The 18,910-nt window shown below is 31.6% G+C and overlaps 1 protein-coding gene across 5 annotated transcripts in view; it reads right to left on the bottom strand.

Moving 5' to 3' along the window:
* The window catches only part of LOC119671269 (zinc finger CCCH domain-containing protein 13-like), a 379,289-nt gene that overhangs the window by 81,795 nt on the left and 278,584 nt on the right, over positions 1-18,910 (bottom strand). For 2 of the 5 annotated variants that reach the window (XM_038081818.1, XM_038081822.1), the window contains exon 1: positions 131-443. The exons of the other annotated variants lie outside the window; for them this stretch is intronic. The gene's annotated coding sequence lies outside the window, so the exon portion shown is untranslated. Of the gene's footprint in view, positions 1-130; positions 444-18,910 lie in introns of those variants that run through there. 5 annotated transcript variants of the gene reach the window in all.

Genomic DNA, 18,910 nt, shown 5'->3' with positions numbered 1-18,910 from the left:
TGTTGCTGCATATATAAATATAATAAATTTCGCACAAAATAAATAATGAAAAACACTTTTCTATTGCTTTTTTCTATATATGCCATGTTAAATATGCTTGAGCAAGTAGAATATCATTTCATTTCTTTACCATCCGCTATCGACAACCATCAACGACGACAAACACGAAGAAACTAAATTTGAAAAAACGTTAAACTTAAAACAGAAACTCGATTTTGACTGCTGCGACGCTAGCTGACGTTAAAGACGCTCAAAAAGACGTTAACAGCGACTTCACCGCAAATCACTTGTCTGCACACTGAGTTGTTGTTGTTTTTGTTTTGCTTTTTTCTTAGCGCGTTTCTTTTGCTAATTCGTGGTTTGTTACTCGTGTTGTTGTTATTATTGGTTTTGTGGCCGTTGCTGCTTATTGGCATCGCCGACAATAACAGCCAATTTTGTTGAAGCCATGAACACTAACTGCGTCAACGAATGTGCTATGCTTTGCTTTGCTTTGCATTCACAGAGAGCGAATATAAATTGCATAGAAAAGTTTTTAGTACAAAGAGCGCACAAATAACAATACTGAATTAGTACAGTACTAAGAGAGAGTGGCGTTTGCAAATTAAGAAAAAAAATATTTTGTGGAAAACTGTTAGAAAATTTGCTTACAAAAACAAAACAATATTTTTTGTATTTGTTGTTTTTGTAGTTTGTTTTTCTTTATTTGTGTTGGATTTGATTTTAATTTAAGCTTTATGCGCCGCTTCGCTAAAATAATTTAATTTTTAAATATATAATTATTTTAATGTTTATCTAAATTAAATACTAATATAAAAATATAAAATGTTGTTCATATTTTACACAAAATTTGTTGGAAGTTTTTAAAAGACAAAATCAGTGGATGTAAAGGTCATTTTATAGTCAATTATAGTTATTTTAGTCGACAAAAAAAAAACAAACAAAAAAGGCATAAGGTATATAAAACTATAGTTAATAAGTTGCGGCAAATAATATTTATAATAGAATACATTCCATAAAACATTTTAGGAGGAAACCATTTTATTTCAGTGAAACATGCGAACCAAAACGTAATTTTTGACTTACTCTATATAATTTTTGAGTCTTAATTCTAAGACACAATGTGGTGGGAACGTATAACAAACGTTTTCAACTCCATTATGTTGAGTTCCTCACACCCAATTTCCCTGCTGTACGTCCATGCTTTCTGGCTTAGATGAACATAGTTCGCTAGGTATTAAGCCTCTTCTTCTAACACCTCTTCGTTGATTACTGGAATGGTGTTGCATCCGCTGCTCGCGGTTGAAATCTTCCATATTCATTCCTAAGAGGTGGTTTTAGTGGGTTCAAGTCTCACACTGTATCTTTCGATGCTCTCCACATACTACACAAAAAAAAAATTATGTTGAGTTGAACGTATGTATATGATAGAATCATAGAACGACAATGTGTGTCTATCAGCTATCGAAGAAAGAACACCAGAACACTTGCAGTGTCTATGTTCAGGCTTGACCAGAACAAGGCTTAAGTTTATGAGGACCACCTTCTTCAAAACACTCAGTGATATATCTAGTTTTAGCATAGCCGGCTTTTTTAGCAAATTAAAGATGATTCGGACACTGAGATTGAGCTTAAAATTTGGTAGGGCACAAGTTCAATCGTCGGTCTCAAAGAACTATTTACGAAATCTTAAAAAGATCACAGCTGTATATTTAGCCAAAAATTCAATAAATAAATATATAAAATATATTTGGTAATTTACTAGTGTCCTTTGTAACCTGAAAAAGTCATTAAACAACCAATAAAAGTCTGAATACCACAATATTTCAAAAAAATATATAAAAATATGGAAGACGCTAAAAATCATAACATGTATAATAAGTAAACTTAAAAGAAATTATTTAGAAAAAATACTCAAATTAAAGATAATTTATTACTATTCCCAACGACTAGACCATGAAATAAATTATTAATGATATGTAACGTTCGCAATTTCCTACTAGGATAGTAAAATATTTTATTGCAGTTGTTACAGCAGTTGTTACAGCAGTTGTTAATGATTTTTGTTATGCCACCAAAGACCGTTTTAATATTACGATCTTTCTTATGCATATAGTAAAGACCGTTTTTGGTTATGGTTTTTGTAAATAATTGGTTTTGATCTGCGCTCAGCATGACAAAACGATTGTGGTCTTTACTACTGGAACATGCATATATACGAAAGACCACAGTGATACGGTCTTTTGTTTTTAAAAATATTTTAATTGAATATCGTACTTATATATTTTTGTGACTCGTATCGTAAACAACGCGCATATACGATCTATAATATAAATGTCATTTTCTAATGATAATGTGCGGTGCTTGTATCCGTTTAGCTATTTCGAAACCCATTAGGAAATGTTTGTGGTTACGACATTTAAGAATTTATTTAAAACATTTTATTCTTTAGTAATTTTTAACTCTAATTCAACGATCATTATCTAATAACTTATTTTTTATTTTGCAGATATTTTTCAATGAATTCGAATCTTTCGAAATATTTGAAAACACAAACAAAAATTTTTGCACAAGAAACCAAAAGTGCTTGAACACTGCATATGTGTGCCAATAGAGTGTAGTTGTAACTAAACTGATGGAAGTTGAATCAGTAGATTGAATGAATGAGCAGATTTTTTAGGGTTTATATGTTGTGATCTTACACTAAACAGTAATAGCAAGAGAAAAAATCTAATAATAAAAATAGAAAATAAAAATAAATAAATAAAAAAAATTAAGTCTCAATGTCTGAATTGGAAATACTACTATAGTAAAACTGATCGTTCTAATATTTTTAAGTAAAAAAGTTTTATCTTACTAAGTTCTCTCCCCAGGTATTATCTTACAATTTAAAACTTTAAAATAATTTTTGATATACCATAGTACGGCTGCGATTATTTCTAATATTTTTGACGTAGATTTAAAAGATTTTTGTAAGATAAAAAGCTTTTGCCATATAATTGCAGATCGTGACTGGAAGACTAGACCAGCTAGAGGCATAGGAAAGCTATTTATTGATAGTCGGAAAAGTCATTATTTTAGTTTCAAAAGTTTTGACTTGAATGTATTGATACAATTTATATTACATTTTATTATTATTTAAATAACAGTCCTTAGCAAAGAAAAACGCGATACTCCCATAGACCTGGGATCCTTTGAGATACCATTATAAAATTTTCCTAACTTCTTTAGCAATGTAAAATAAAATTTCAAGCTTTAATGCCCAATCTTATATAGTTTTAAATCAACTGTACTCACCTCTATCGGGTTCTCAAAATTGCTACTGCATATGGATCTTAGTACTTGTCTGAAGAGAACCGGACGGAGTCGTAACTATTTTTCTATCGTCGTCATTCCAACAGCTCCTTAGAAGTTTCTGCTGAGGATATTCAATCTTTTTTAAACACTTGCACGCATACTTATTCCACAACACTCGGTAATAATAGATCAAAGTAGAATGACATTACTTCTTATCAGAGTTCAGAGGTTCGTATGAACTATTGTAGTGATGGCTTGAAATTCTTATATCATTGGTAAACACAGAAGTAACAAAACGGTTATTTATGGGACTATCTGATATAAACTTAATGTATGAAAGAGTGCCATAGAAACTACCTAGTAAAAGACTAACATTTATAGTTAAATCGAAGTTCATTGTTCATTTCATTTAAACATTTGTATCTCTTGTTTGAAGTTAAGATTCTGGGTGTTTATTTAAACGTAAAAATTGATTTTATATATGAGAAGACATTATGATTTACTTTACTAAAAGTCTGTTGAATATCGAGGAATTTTGTGGAACAGTACTCTCTATGCTCCCTATGCTTATATGCAAGTTTTATAAGTTAAGCGATTTTTGCTACTGTCAGTTCCTTAGTCTGCTAGGTATTAAGCCTATCTGCTCACATCTCTCTCCATTAATTACTGGAATGAAGTTTTCGCAGTGCTGTAGAAATCTTAGCCATTCATTTCTAAAAGGTGGTTTTAGTGTGTTCAAGTCTCACCTGCAGTCAAAGTATTGAAAGGGGTTAGTTGTCAACTATTACTTAAGAAGAGTACTGCTATGTTAGTTGTTATTTCTTGAAAAGCAATGATAATTACTTCATACTCATTGAATAGATATTTTTTTTTAATATACGTTATTCAAGTTAGGGTTTGGTATACTTCTTAGATACCACCTGGTATTATTCCTATTAATTGAACTCATTAATTTAGTCTTCGTCGATATCGCATAATTATGTTAGAGACTTTATAAATATCTTCAATTAATCTACATGTCGAATAATTATGGGGTGCTATTAATTTCAATAAGCTGTTTCTACTTACTAACTTATTCTTTTCTTTTGCTATTCTAGAAATTAAAACTTGTTCCTCTTCATCACATCTTGTACTTTCATTCATAAAAATTTCATTTAAATTCTTGAAGATGAAATGTGGTTTACATTCACATTCTCATCTTGTTTATCGTACTTTCCCCTCACCGTTTCTGTCGTTGCCTAATTTCTTTGTAAAGATTTAACGACTGATGATCAAAATCTTTGAAAATATGGGAGCAGTCACAAAGGCAGTAAAGTAAATCCATCATCAGCACATCAGACGGACGCAGCAATGATTTGGCTCTGTATCATTGGAGTTGCGCCGTCTGCTGTTCCACTCCATTTGCCGCAATTCGTAATCTCGTATTTATGACTTATGACTACTTCCGCTCTTGTTTGTTTATTTTCCTTGTAATATTTGCAGCTCCAATTACTGAGCCAATGCTGGCCATAAAAATATTGGCGCTCATTTGTAATAATCAGAATGATACGACGGTATGTTATGGAATTGTGGAGTAGCGGCGTTGCGGAGCTATGTAGCTACGGAGTTAGGCATAAATATTGCTAGACTTCGTCCGATAAGGTAAGACACAAATACATACTCGAATGAATTTAGCTTGTGTCATCATCAGTTGAAGCAATCCAACGCTAAATGGTTTACTACTCGCGCCTTGTATGGAGGCGGCGATTCTTGGCATTGATAACAGCCCCCGTGAGAGTTTCAGAGTTTCTTCAGCTTTGCTTTATCATAGTTTGACGCTGTGGATTGTCTTGCCGTTTATTGAGGAGACTTTATCAGATGCAGGCAATGTTGCTCCTACACACACTTTGCATTGAAAGACCAATTGTTTGTACATTATTATTACTTTTTCATATTGGAAGCACCAATCTTATTATATTTTACTTTGTCGTCTGTTTTTAGTAATTTTATTGATTTTTATTTAATTTAATAATAATATTGTGACTTGAATAAATTTCTTAAAAACATCAAAAAAATATTTAATTGCCTTATATTGTAGTGAGTTCAATATTATTTATTAGTTAATAATATTATAAAATAAAATTAATATTTATTATTAAAGAAATTATGGATTGGATGGATTATTACGTGGAATAATGTATATAAGAACTTCCATCACCACAATTTTTTATCTACTGATAAGATGTTGAGTGATCAGTATTCAGTCCAGATAAGAAAATTTAATTATTTTTCTCTAGAATTCAAAGATTGTGGAGTTGGAGAGGTCTGTCGGAATTGTATCGGAAAGTATATACAAATTGATATTATTTGTAGAATTGAACTAAAAAGTAATACTATGAAATAAAAAATATAAAAGGAACATGTTGGTAATTATGAGTATATGCGCCGGGTCACATTAATACACATTCCCCCCTTGAGTGTTGATTTTTAACAAGTATTTTAGATTACCAGTACACGATGTACCGGGTGTTTATTTGAAATCTTTTGTGAAATATGGAGATATGGACTATGGTCTATAGTCTACATTCTATAGTACATATTGAAATCTTTTGTGAAATATGGAAATAATGCTATGAACTATAGTCTACACTCTATAGTACATATTCAACTAATAACTTTCATTTATCGACTTATCCTGCTTAATATTATCATACAAAATTTAATTTAATTATCTTAAGAACTAAGAAATAACATCCAAAGCAGACATATATCATTGATGAAGTAGTGTATATGACTTGCGTAGCCTCAGAAATCTCTATTACTGCAGTGCAAACCACTTAACAAATTTAATATACCTTGGGACGGACATTCTTAAAGCAATGTAAATTGTTTATATCATCGCAGACGGCTTGCGATTAAATAAACTATAATAATCTTATATACTTATCTACTTACACAGTCTTTTATCTCTACTGAGATCTTGATGAGTTTAATAGATTATTTATAGTTTGAATGGTGTAAAGTTTATCGGCATTATTGAACATATTATGTGCTAGGTACTTATTATTTTATTAAACACTCGTCCTACCTGACACCTGAATAATTCGAAACTATTAATTATGACTTGCGGTTGTTAAAATATATATCCAGTTTAACAATCTATTGTTACTTTACACAGTATCATTTAAGTGCATACGCTGGGGTGCGCCTAACAAATGATACGGTGACCACTAGCACGGACATGAAATGAGAAGACTAGAAGAGCATGCGATAAGGTAAGTATTGCAGATGAAAAATATAATGAAAGACCGAGAAAAGTAATAAAACACACTTCATTTAAGAAAATAGCATGGCCGCCTAGATTAGAGCTAAGCTGTAAAAAACCGTCTCCCCCAGCACATATATGAAATGAGTACTCCATAGACTCACAACAGACTGATTTTTGAATTTGGCTTCACTTAAACTTAAGACGTAAAAATTGAAGTGCATAGCTGTTGCTTTAAGTGTTTTCTTTCGTAACTCTGAAAGAAAAAATTACTGGTATTTTTTCTTTTTTACTGGTATTTTTTCTTTACTGGTATATAATAAACAGAAAGATATATCAATAATAACCATAGTCCATAAAAATTTTTTTTCGATATTCTTTTGGCACATGTCTTTGCGATAGAATACTTAAAACATTTTCACATTTAAGTCCTACAAAATTTCTATTCACTTTCAAATAAAAAAGAAATCATTTTCGCCATGATTACTCGTTACATTTTGCACTAACACAGTCAAGTTAAGCAAACGGAAAATATATCATTTTGCAAATAAACTTTAACGCTGCGCTTTGATAGAGATAAAGTGCTTAATCTATTCCGTAAGCTGCACCACACAATACAGCCAGCACAGTATAGCACAGCATAGCACAGCTCAGTGTACAGCAAAGCACAAAATCGAAGCTAAAGCCCCAAAGATAAGTAATCCAACCCATTAGCATGTGAAGACATTGTAGGTGACTCGTACTTTTGACTGCACTTGCCTGCCTCCCACACAATCCCGACCAAGTCCAAGACACAAGCATATGAAAAATGGCGCAAATGTCAGCTGAAAGGTAAATACGAGTGTGCGTATTTCCGTTCGTAGATTCCAGCAAACACACACACACATACATATGCATGCATAAGCACACACAATCACAAGCCAGTGTGCATTTGTTTAGCCGCAAGTGATGCCAAGTTCGAGTGATTTGCTGCTTATTTTAACGTTTTTCTTTTTTATTTTTTTTTTTTTTGTATTGTAAAATTTTGATTTTTAGCTTCAAGCACATTTTTGCATTTCGCATTTTGCATTAAAAATAAAAAAATAAAAAAACAAAATAAAAACTGAGAAATTTTGTATAAATTTTTGGTTTGTGCTTGTTTTGATTGTGTTTTTCTTTGTTTTTGTTTTTTTTTTTTTTGAAAAAGTTGAAATGCCATTCATAAATCATAAGTAATGGCAAAGTGAAGGAACACGGAAAGGATTCCGAGTTTCGATTCTTAAGACCCTGCAAAATCGATTCGTGTACAAATTAAAACGTTTCAAGATTTATAAATGCAACTGTCAAAAAATGTTAAAGTTCAGCGAGTTTGAGAAAACGCACTTTTTGCATTCATTCCACAATCCGCACTGCACGTTTGTGCTGTGAAGTTGAAGGGGAGCATGAGTAACTCTGAGCTTACACTACAAAAAAAAATGTTAAATTGCTTGTTCGAGTGAAGTTGTAACAAATCCTCGTACGTAGAGAAAAAAAAGAAAAAAAAACAAAATCCATAAAACAAAAGTTTAAGACTTCCGGCGTTAATTTGAACTTTGTCTTTCTTCAACTTAAACTTCTTCATTTCTTGTTATTTATGCAAATTTTCGAACTTTATAATTTTTGCTTTCATATCTTGTGCAGCTCTCGCATTTTTTTTTTTTTTTTGTTAGTGTTGGCAACAATTACAACTTGAAGTCGATATGCCTTCACATTCAAGATTTGTGTTTTTATTCCTGGCATTTTTATTCCCGACTGCCAAAAATTCGCTACTGTGCGCGGCATAATTTTAATGCGTTTTTCGAAAGTGAGTCGAAAATAATGAAAAAATAATTTCATTTGTTGGAAATGCTGCAGCTGAAAAAATCAAAATTCTGAAAAACAAACTCAAAAACTCCACCCTCCACACTCCACCCGATGCTCTCCTCTTCCCATCAAACAATTTCGCACTAGGATTGCTGCTTTGGCTTACTGGAAGGAAAACACGTACAGAAACGACCATAAAATTCATTCACAAAATTTTAAAAAAATTTAAACGCTTTTGCGTGTGAACTTTAAACTTTTTTTTGTATTTTATTATTTTATTAGGCGAAAAAAAAAATAAAATGTGTGGGCGGTTTTGTATTTGCCAACCCATTTGACTTCTGCAACCTGCGATGTACGCTTGAGAAAACTTTTTGCTGAAGTTGAGAGGAGAACACATCTCATATATTGCAGATGATTGTCTAAATGTGCTTAATTTTGGTATTTACTTTCTTGATATGTTACTGCACCCTACACCAAGAAAAATTGCTTTCTACATTCACAACAACACCGCTTCATTGTTTAATTGGTTAGATTGTTTGTATCTTTATGATACGGCAAATGCCTATGTTTGATTAGGTTAGGTTAGGTCAAGTTAAAGCGGCGATCCCAGGAGGATCCAGGCTCATTGTGCTACCGTATTATTAAAAACCCAAGGGTTGAAACCATTGGCAAAGCTTATGATGCTATTTAAAGGGAGCTGCTGAAGTGCGCCAAGATCCTCAAAAAAGAAAACCCCTAAAAGGCGTTAAAGCGGCACCGTGCATGTACCGGACAGAAGCAAAGCAGGTAGTAGGCACTTTCATCATCCTCATCACAATTGCAACAGATATGGCTGAAAGGGAGATTTAGTTTCCTAACATGGTTACCTAGAATACAATGACCTGTAAGTAAACCTACTGCAAGACTGATATCTCTATGGGGTATCTCTACGAGAGAGTTCGATTTTATTCTATAGGTGTGTGGACGTTTGCTTAAGAACCTCAAGATTTTAATATGCTGTCGCTTAAGGTTCCCATAATAAAGCAGATCCTTAATGTACAACAGTTTATAGATTACTAATCTCTAGTGAAGTTAGAATAGTTTCTATGCTAAGGAAGGGCTAAAGCTTTCCATAGTTTGATTTAAAATTTTTTTGATAGAAGTTTTCCATAGAAAAGAAAAGATCTTATTGTATAGTAGATAATAATGAGCTAGTCTATAGTATACAGCGAATTTATATAATTTTAATTAAAAAAAATGATATTGATTTATAGCAGCTGAAGCTTTCCACAGCTCGAAGTTCTTTCATCGAAACTTCTCGTAGTAAAGTATAGCTTTCTTATAGTTTTTCATAGTCCGATTTAGATTTTTCTTGATCAAGGTTTTTGATAAGAAAATAAAGTCTTGCTGTACAGTAGCTTCAAATATGCATATCATTGCTATACTGACATTGAACTACAGCGGAGAAAGCTTTTCATAGTCCGATTTTGATTTTTCTCAGTTGAAGGTTTCCACAGTTAAGCAGGGTCTTGTTGTACAACAAATTAGAATGTGTTTGTAATATGTAAATGAGGCCATTCGTACCGTTTACAAAAAAATTCAAAATGTTTTAGTTTTCGGTCGTCGAAAAAGCTTGGGAATATAATAGCATTGATAAATTCTACTATAGTCCCCTTCTTCCAGTAATGCTTATGGAAGTTATGATTGGTTACGATAATCGTATATAGTTTTGGCATCTCTACAAGATTTCTAACTGCCTCTGAAGTAAAGACATTGTTTACTATTTTTGTAAATAATTCATAGAGCAATGTTTTCATTTTCGATTTTCATCAAATTATATCGGTAAATATGAGATGGATTAAGAAACTTCAGAAAAACATATTTTTATGTCGAGTTGCTTACTCTTTGTCAGATGGCTGCTTCTCTCCCCGCCAAATAGACATTTGTTTTGATGATATAATGATTTATATATGATAAATTATATCGTGATTTATACGTGGTTTTTCTTCCACTTCGATCACAATCTATGATCCGTATCCATTAAATATATTAAAATGCATTATATAAAGGTTCAAAGATCTCATATTTGTAGAATAATTTTAGAAATCGGATTTATTTGAATTCATTTAATTTCTAGGTGTAAAGATCTTGATGGCTTTTTATTTCATTGTTTCAAAATATAGTTAATTACTTGATAATATATTTTAGAAGAACATAATGTATTTAATGAAATGGATAGGTATTATCCGACTAGTATTAGCACAAATTTTAACTAATCTACTGTGGAATAGTCACCTTAAGGTGTTCTGATGAACACTTTAACCAATTAAAATTATTTTATGTAACTTTTTTGTTCTCAAGTTCGCATCACTTATTTTGTTTACTTTTTATACACTTTCTGTCGTACTCCTACATTATTGTACTAAAGCTTGTACCGCGAATTATTCGCCTTATCAGCTTGCATCTTCCTGTTAAGCCAACTTAAGTTCAGAAACTCTCGATTTTTATTTTTACCACGGTAGGCTTAAAAATCTTGGGCGAATCGTCATCGTACACATGCGAACACAATTTTCATGCGCTATTTAAAATGCAACTTTTAATTTTTATAGCTTTTTTTCTGTTCTGGCAACACCCACAATACTTCGTGCTCGACAAGCCGCCCGCCAAGTTCTCATAATTATTCAAAGCGTTTTTTGCTGCCTTCTCATAATCCCTTTTGAGATGTTATTTATATTCGAAATTTATTTTTTAATATTTATTTTCTCCTTCCTTGCTCTGATGTAGAATTTTGTGAATGAATTTTGTAGTAAAAATTTATGAATTTAAATATTTTTTGTTTTAAATCTTTAAATAAAAATTAGCAAAGGAACGCTGACAGGTCGGTATTTGTGCGCCTAACCAGCAGGTAGTCTTCTGATTGCAAAGCTTAAAGACCGGCAAGGTCTTTAATAAGGATATCGGAAATGGTTTCGAATCTTCAAAACTTTAAAGAGTAGTACTTGATTAAGTCTCGCTCACTTATAAAACTTACATTTAATAATTTAATATTAATAATTTAATAATTAAGGTGATAATAGTAAATAGTTAACATTCTTAATATATGCTAATATATGTACACAGTTGTTTTTTTTTAAAGATCACATATATACTATCTTTCCTTACTATATTCCTTACTATCTTATCCTGCTCTCATCAAAACTTTATGCAGAAAAATAATTATCTACAATTTTAGAATAATGAATAAAGATAAATAAGATTCATTATTTTATATATTATATGTAGAAAACCCCCGATAAACATATTCTCAAAAGTGACTTTACTAGAGTATGGAAAAAAGCTGGGACTAGAACTCATACAGTGTTTAGTGTTTATTATTATTATTAAATAGTAGGTTCTGAATGCACCTAAGAGCCCAACTAAAATAATTCTAGATTATTTATAAATCTCATAATTGCTATGCGCTTAATATTACCTATTTGATTAGGGGCTAAGATCCCGCTTCTAAGGTGTTTAGCTACTTCTCCACTTTCATTTCGTAGCACTTATATAACATCGAAACACATGCTTCTCATCTATAGCAAGGTTCTCTCAAGGTTATTTACCTATAATTGACAATAAATATAGATTCAAAGATTTTAAATAATTTTTTTATATTCATATAAATTTATGTGTAGAATATCTTAATTAGACTAAGTACTTAAATAATGTTAAATCTAATTAAATTTGCAGAAATACAAGAATGCAAAAAGCCACAATTGCGAAAAATGTTGTCGGATGTAATTATATTTTGAGAGAATTGCAAATTATAAGTCGCTCAGTAGGTGTCTAAATCCTTTACCTGAGTTAGCTAACACAAATTCGAGCAAATTTCTAATAAGCACAGTATCTGATGAACTTGTCAATTAGAGCACTGAAGGACTGAAGAACTTTCTGGTGAGTCGGTGTTTGTTAAACATTATTAGTACCACAAATATTAAACCCTAATTCAAGGCCAATATCAAATATCACCCAAACAGCTGTTTGGATCTTCGAGGACTTTCTATTTGTTTGGGAATAAAAGCAAAAACTTTGAAAAATTTTTCAGTAAAAAACAATTTGATCTTCACTTTTCATCAACTTTATAACAAGAGAGACTCGCGGTAACCACATATCTATAGATTCTGTAAAATCCAGAGTCAAATATCTACCCATCTTGTCTATTCGTGAACTGCGTTTGTCAAGAAATGATTCGAGTAAGGTCATTTGACTTCGGTTCAAACCAAGAAAGGTCTAAATTTTAAACCACAATTAATTTAAAGTATATAAATAGCCTTCAATGTCCACTTTAATTTAAAAACGGACTCATAGTCAAGGGAATGAGTTTTGAGGGGTTAAAGCTCTTCTCTTCCACCGTAATAAATCCATGAATTTGCATGTGTAAAATATAATCTCGTGTACTTTTTATTACTCAATAATTGTATAATTAAATGGCAAATAAAAGTGTAGTCGTTCCAACATTTTAACAGAAACCACTATTCCTCTCGCACAGCAAGTTTTTGGTTATGGGCCTGATTAGACGTGTAACCTTTTAGATCGCTTTTGAACATTTGTTCTCATTAATAACAACTACAATATATATATCTCAGACTATATTTGCTTTCGATTGGTTATGAACGTTTTCTAGTTAGGAATCCAATTTAATTCAGACTGCAGATACTGCAACGAAGAGAGAATAACCGCATACCATGTACTAGGAGAATGCCCGGCACTGATGCACAAGTGAAAGAAACACCTAGAAAGGTATTTCATGAGACATAGGGATTCAAGGCTAGGATATACTGTCAAGATAGGATCTTTACTGTCTTTTATTAAAGAAACCGGACTTGGTGAAACACTCTAATGCGACTAAGGGGCACAATAAATATTTTAGGTCGCAGTGTGATCTCTATTTCTTAATAACAATAATAAACGTTCTCTATTTTTACAATAGACTGGCATCAAACCATATTATATGTTAGTTCGAACTAACATATATCAGAACTAAACGATATTGTGCTAGCAATAAATATAATTAACTATAAAAGTTTTTATAGATCATTGAAGAAGCATTAAGGAGTTCAATTGTATATCATTTAAATTACAAACTAAGGTTACTTTTTGGTAAAAAGGATTAAAAGGGGTAATTAATTATCATTTTTATAAAAGAAATAAAAATAAATGTTTAAAGTCAAATTTTTCTACTTCATGTCATAATATATTTGGTTTAATATCCGGTGTAGAAGTCGACTGCTCAATTTTGACTTAAGCTCACAAATAAAAGAATTAATTTTATTTTGATCTGGAGTTGTACGTTTTCATCATAACAAAAACAAAAAAAAAACAGAGAAAGCAATGGCAGCTAATGTTCAAAGGAGGTGCCTTCAACCTGTTAAAGATCCACTTGCAGACCAAAAATTCAGAGCAGAAGAGGAACTGATTAATGACAGAAGAAATAAAATTAAGAACTAATAAAAATTAAAAGAAGTAGAAAATTTACTCAAGAACTGCTTAAACCCAAACTAAAGACACCATTCAAAATTTATTTTTTTTTTATTGCTAAACTAAGAACGGAAAATCGCAGTGATATGCAACGAATTGGAGCGAATCCTTTGATAAAAATGATGCGTGCAGGCCAAGCAGTCAGCCAATCTCCGCTGTCATTTACACTTGTACGAGGAACAAGCAGTGCGTACAAATTTTATGCCCATCTATAAAAAATATTAACCATGACCACGGCTATGGCCACGTCTTGGTCTTGTACTGCAACTTAAGAACTTCAGCAGCAGTTGGAGCTGCGTCTCATATGCTTTCATTCACAATTCGGCAGAGTACTGAATAGGCCGTTGCATATGGTCAAGGCTGTAGTGTAGCCGTAGACCAGTTCCTGCATTTACTATACACTGACTGCATTCAAAACAAAAGTATCTGTGCGTACGTTTCTCATATACTCGTATCTGCGCTTGCCATACGTGAAGTTCATTAATTGCGAATATTATTTGTTATTTGCATTTGTTTAAAATTAATCAAAAATGTTTTTGATTTGTGATTTCCTGCTGTGTCTGGTGATTTGATTCTTCTTCTTTAGTTTACCTAAGTTGTATAAAAATTCAAATATTTCTTTTGTTTTATTTCATTTTTGTTTTTTGTTTTTTGTTTTTTGCTATTTTGATTTGATTTTTGTTTAAATTTATTTATTCATATTAATTTCTAGAATGACCTAAAGTAGATTTGCATTCAAATTGCACCTAACGAAAAGGATGTATGCACGTCAGCATTGGATTAGCCCAGTCTCTGTATGTAATGGTTCCGCAACCGAAAGACCACAGTCCGAGCTTTTTTTGCAGATAATTAAATGAGAACTGAAAGCGATGCTCTTTAATTCTGCATGACAAATAGAATTGAACCAACAATAAATGCTGAAAGGTGCACAGTTCAATTTGAATGAAAATAATAAAAAAGTCCTTTACTGCATTTAAATATATGTAGATTTTTTGTGCCATTGCTTTTGAAGTAAACTAAGTTCATAATAGTGTCAGTCAGTATTTTGCAGAAATATATATTTTTCTGTAAACTTATGGCCTCCCACAGATAGCATAAGAGCTGCTATCTATTCCATAGATAGATAAAAAGAAAGATAGAAATTCTTCAAACTTTAAAAGTTCTATATGTAGAATGAATTCAATCCGAGTCCTCATCTCCTCATCTCATCATCCTCAAATATACAATCAGTGGCGGTTTTATCACTAGGTTATAGTCACTAGGCCAGGTTATAAGGGCACATACATTCAGTGCTGGATTTAGCACACCAGTATCTTAGTATCATATTTCAAGAACCATATAAATAACGCTCGGGTTGAGACTCTTTCGATTGAACAATGAAAAATATATATAATCGCTGTCAGTGGTGTCGCCGGTTATTTTGCATTGCTAATTCAACGAAATTCTCCAATGCTTCTAAAACTATATATTATTGAAGTTGTTTTTAGTCACCAGAAGGCTTTGGTACTCATATAACTAACAACGCTTAACTGATTATGTCAAACGAACATGTGTTTAAAAGATGACATTTCAGGCTATATTTCTAGTAAAGACAATTGTGTAATTCGTTAGTCTTGTAAAAAGTTATACTAACGTACAGAAAATCGGGAAATGCTTTCTATATCAATCAATACTTTTAAGAAATCTTTCTTAAATGACCTTCTTAAGTCCTTCTTAAATAGGTTCCTTTTGGTTTTTTGCGAAATATATTTTACGTTTAAACAATAGCCCAGACAATACTCAAGGTTTAAAAATAGATATTTAACTTTTGGTGCTATAGGAATTTGGAGCCCATATTGTATGTAAAGGAACCAATCTTGCGTATTTCGTCTACAGTGAACATATGTGTTCCATATCAAAACTGTTGTCTCTATACCTCCATTTGCTGCTAAAATACTTTGTAAATATATGAAATCCACCATTAGTTCTATTCACAAGTGATTCAATTTTAGAAGTGCTTTATTCTTCTAGGAAGCATTACTTTAGATTGTTTACAATATCATTTTGCTTTACTTACATGAGGTCTTTTGATCACGTCTGCACTTCACAAAACACATTCTGATCTTAATTTCTAGCCTTTCATTCACATTGGATTAGCTGCAACAAAAAAGTTCGTAGAGTTTCAGTTTATTGGAAGTTTGATTTCTAATAATTGGACCCCGTCTGCAATTATGGAATCCTTAACAATAAATATTCTAATATTCTTCTTGCAGTTTGTATAACTTCAATTCAAATTAGATTAGCTGCAGTGAAAAAGTTCGCAGAGTTTCAGGAAGTCCGATTTCTAATAATTGGACCCCGTCTGCAATTATGAATCCCTTAACAATAAATATTCTGATATTCCTCCGGCAGCCTCAATTACTTCAATTCATATAGGATCAGTTGCAATGAATGCAGAACGCAGAGCTTCACTCTATTGGAAGTCTAATTTGCTATACATTAACTGTATATCGAAGTTTTTATAGAGTCTTTGCCACTTTTATTCATTATCTTAATCTTTTAGTTGAATTTCAACTATGAAGACCTGGTACAGCACATACTCAAACTGATAATTTGGCTCACGGATTTTATCTCCGTAATATATTAGATTTTTTTGGAAATATTGTGGTGGTGACTGCAAAATCTGTTCCATCAACTTCTTTGATTTTTTTAACATTTTGCATTATTAATTGGCAATTGAAGTGATTAAAATAATTTTGGAATTTCAAACAGTTGCATATTTTTCCATATTTTAGTGTTTTTATTAAATTGTATTTATTCACAATTTTTTTGTGACTATATATAGTTCACATACATATATGTATATATATATATATATATGATTATATTTATTTATTTTTGCACACTAACTGCAATTGACACTTTATTGACATTTGCTTTTACTTTACATCAGTTATATTTATCGAAACTGTTACTGTTGTTGTTGTTGTTGTTCATGTTGTTGCTGTTGTAATTGCGCTAAAAAATATGCAAATATTTTTATTATTTTGTACATATTTTTTGCATAATACAAGCGAAATTCAAATGCGTTTGCTGGTACAGGACACATTTCAAAATTCATACACACACGTACGCAATTACTCATACGCACACATCCCCTCATACGTATAGATTTCTACATATAAAAGCGCGAGATTAAAACCAATAACAACAATATGCAAAATCCGAGTACAGCAACAACAACAATGTTGCTATGTTAGCATATAAAAAATCAACATGAAGGAAACAAAAACATTTGCATTTTTATTGAAAATTAAAATAATTTTCACCGCAGACATCAATTTAATAAAATATTAAAATTAAAATAGAAAATAATAGAAAATGTTGCATACGTAAATAAAAATTACAATGTAAATCTAATGCGTATACATGCTTCAATCGCATAAATGTGAGTATGTATGTATGTGTGAGTGCATGAATATATTTATATTATTTAGTATTATAAATGTATTTGAGAATGAGTCATAAATATGTTTGATAATGTTAAAAATATTTATTTTAGGGTCTATAATTTATACAGTTTTGGATATAAAGTCTATTGGCGAATGAAGGGTAACTAACAATATAGTACCACGAAATAATGTCACGTATTCCTTAGAGAGTGATTCTATATGATTCTGTATTTACTAGTACTCGATGATTAGTACTAGGGTCATCGGGAAAAAATATTAATGTAAAAACGCTAGCAACAACTAGCACAAATCTGTTTCCGACTTTTTCCGCAGAAATGTGGGTGATGATTCTATTTGCTCAATATATACGGTAGAAAAATCATATAGATGAAGATTGACTTTTCAGCACCTATCGCAATATGTTTGTAAAAACGATTTACCTAAAATATTTCAGGGCGTAGCTGCCAAAACCATTTGCAGACTGAAATAAAGAAACTCCAATCAAACTTAAACAAGGAAAATTTGGAGAAAACAGACATAATAACACCAAATTCAGAATTTCCATGTTTTAATTCCGAAACGTTACTGAGATTATTACGACGCTTAAAAAACTGAAAATGTTCGAGCACAGTGTCCTTAATTCATTAATATGATTATTTGCCAGTAAAGCTTAACACCACGGTGCTCTCAACACACATAGCAATATAATAAGACGATGAAAGGTGTTATTGAAGCTTAAAAGAATTCCGTAAGTACAATTGAAACTATATGTTTGGATATAGTTTACTTTTGAGATAGAGAGAGGCGCATCTAATACCACTGATACCTCTAATACCTTTACGAAGAATAAAACTGATGAAATCAATCATACTACCAGCGTAATTTTGAGTTATAATCACATCCATCACGATACTCCTATTAAAGTGCTAACCTCAATTGGTCAGAGCAGTCGAAGTTGTGAAATCCAGAAAATTTCACCCTTGTAGCACTAGATTAAAACCTCCGGTCGAATGTCGCAAGTGAAACTCACTCAATACCATTTACACTCCAATTAGTAACAGGTGCTACTAAATGGATGTTAGTCGCCTTTTATGATAAACATGATATACTTCAGGAGTATGCTAGTGCATTTTCCCGCAGGAGTAGGGAACAGCTTTTCCGTTTCCATATATTTCAGTAACAGATACTTTAAGTTTGCACGCATATGTTTTTCATGTAGAAGTGCTCGCAATCTTGATAGCTAAGAGACCCATTTCTGAACTTAGATGGAAAGAGAGGATCATCGTGTTTCTAGGTGACTGTCAAGCTATGCTCAAAGTCCTTTCTTAAACCTATTTCTGTACTCAAAAAATGTTTTAAAAATGGTTCTTACAAATATTGTACGTCATATATCAGTTTTAAAGAATTTATTATCTTTTACTTTGATGCTCAAATGACTTTACGATATTTTTTTTGGAAAGTCTCATTTTTCTCATGAAGAATTGGGCAGAAATATTAGTCTTAGAAAAAGAATAGTTACGTTGAAGCAAGTCTGGTGAATATGATGATTAATTATTGTTTAATTATTTTTAATTTAAAGTTCAACTTCATCAAAACTAACGCTTTATTTGGTGGTCTATTA

The sequence above is a fragment of the Teleopsis dalmanni genome, chromosome 1, assembly GCF_002237135.1.
Source record: "Teleopsis dalmanni isolate 2A chromosome 1, ASM223713v2, whole genome shotgun sequence".
Classification (NCBI taxonomy): domain Eukaryota; kingdom Metazoa; phylum Arthropoda; class Insecta; order Diptera; family Diopsidae; genus Teleopsis; species Teleopsis dalmanni.
Note: the sequence above shows the minus strand (reverse complement) of the source record. Positions and strands in the feature narration are given on the sequence as shown.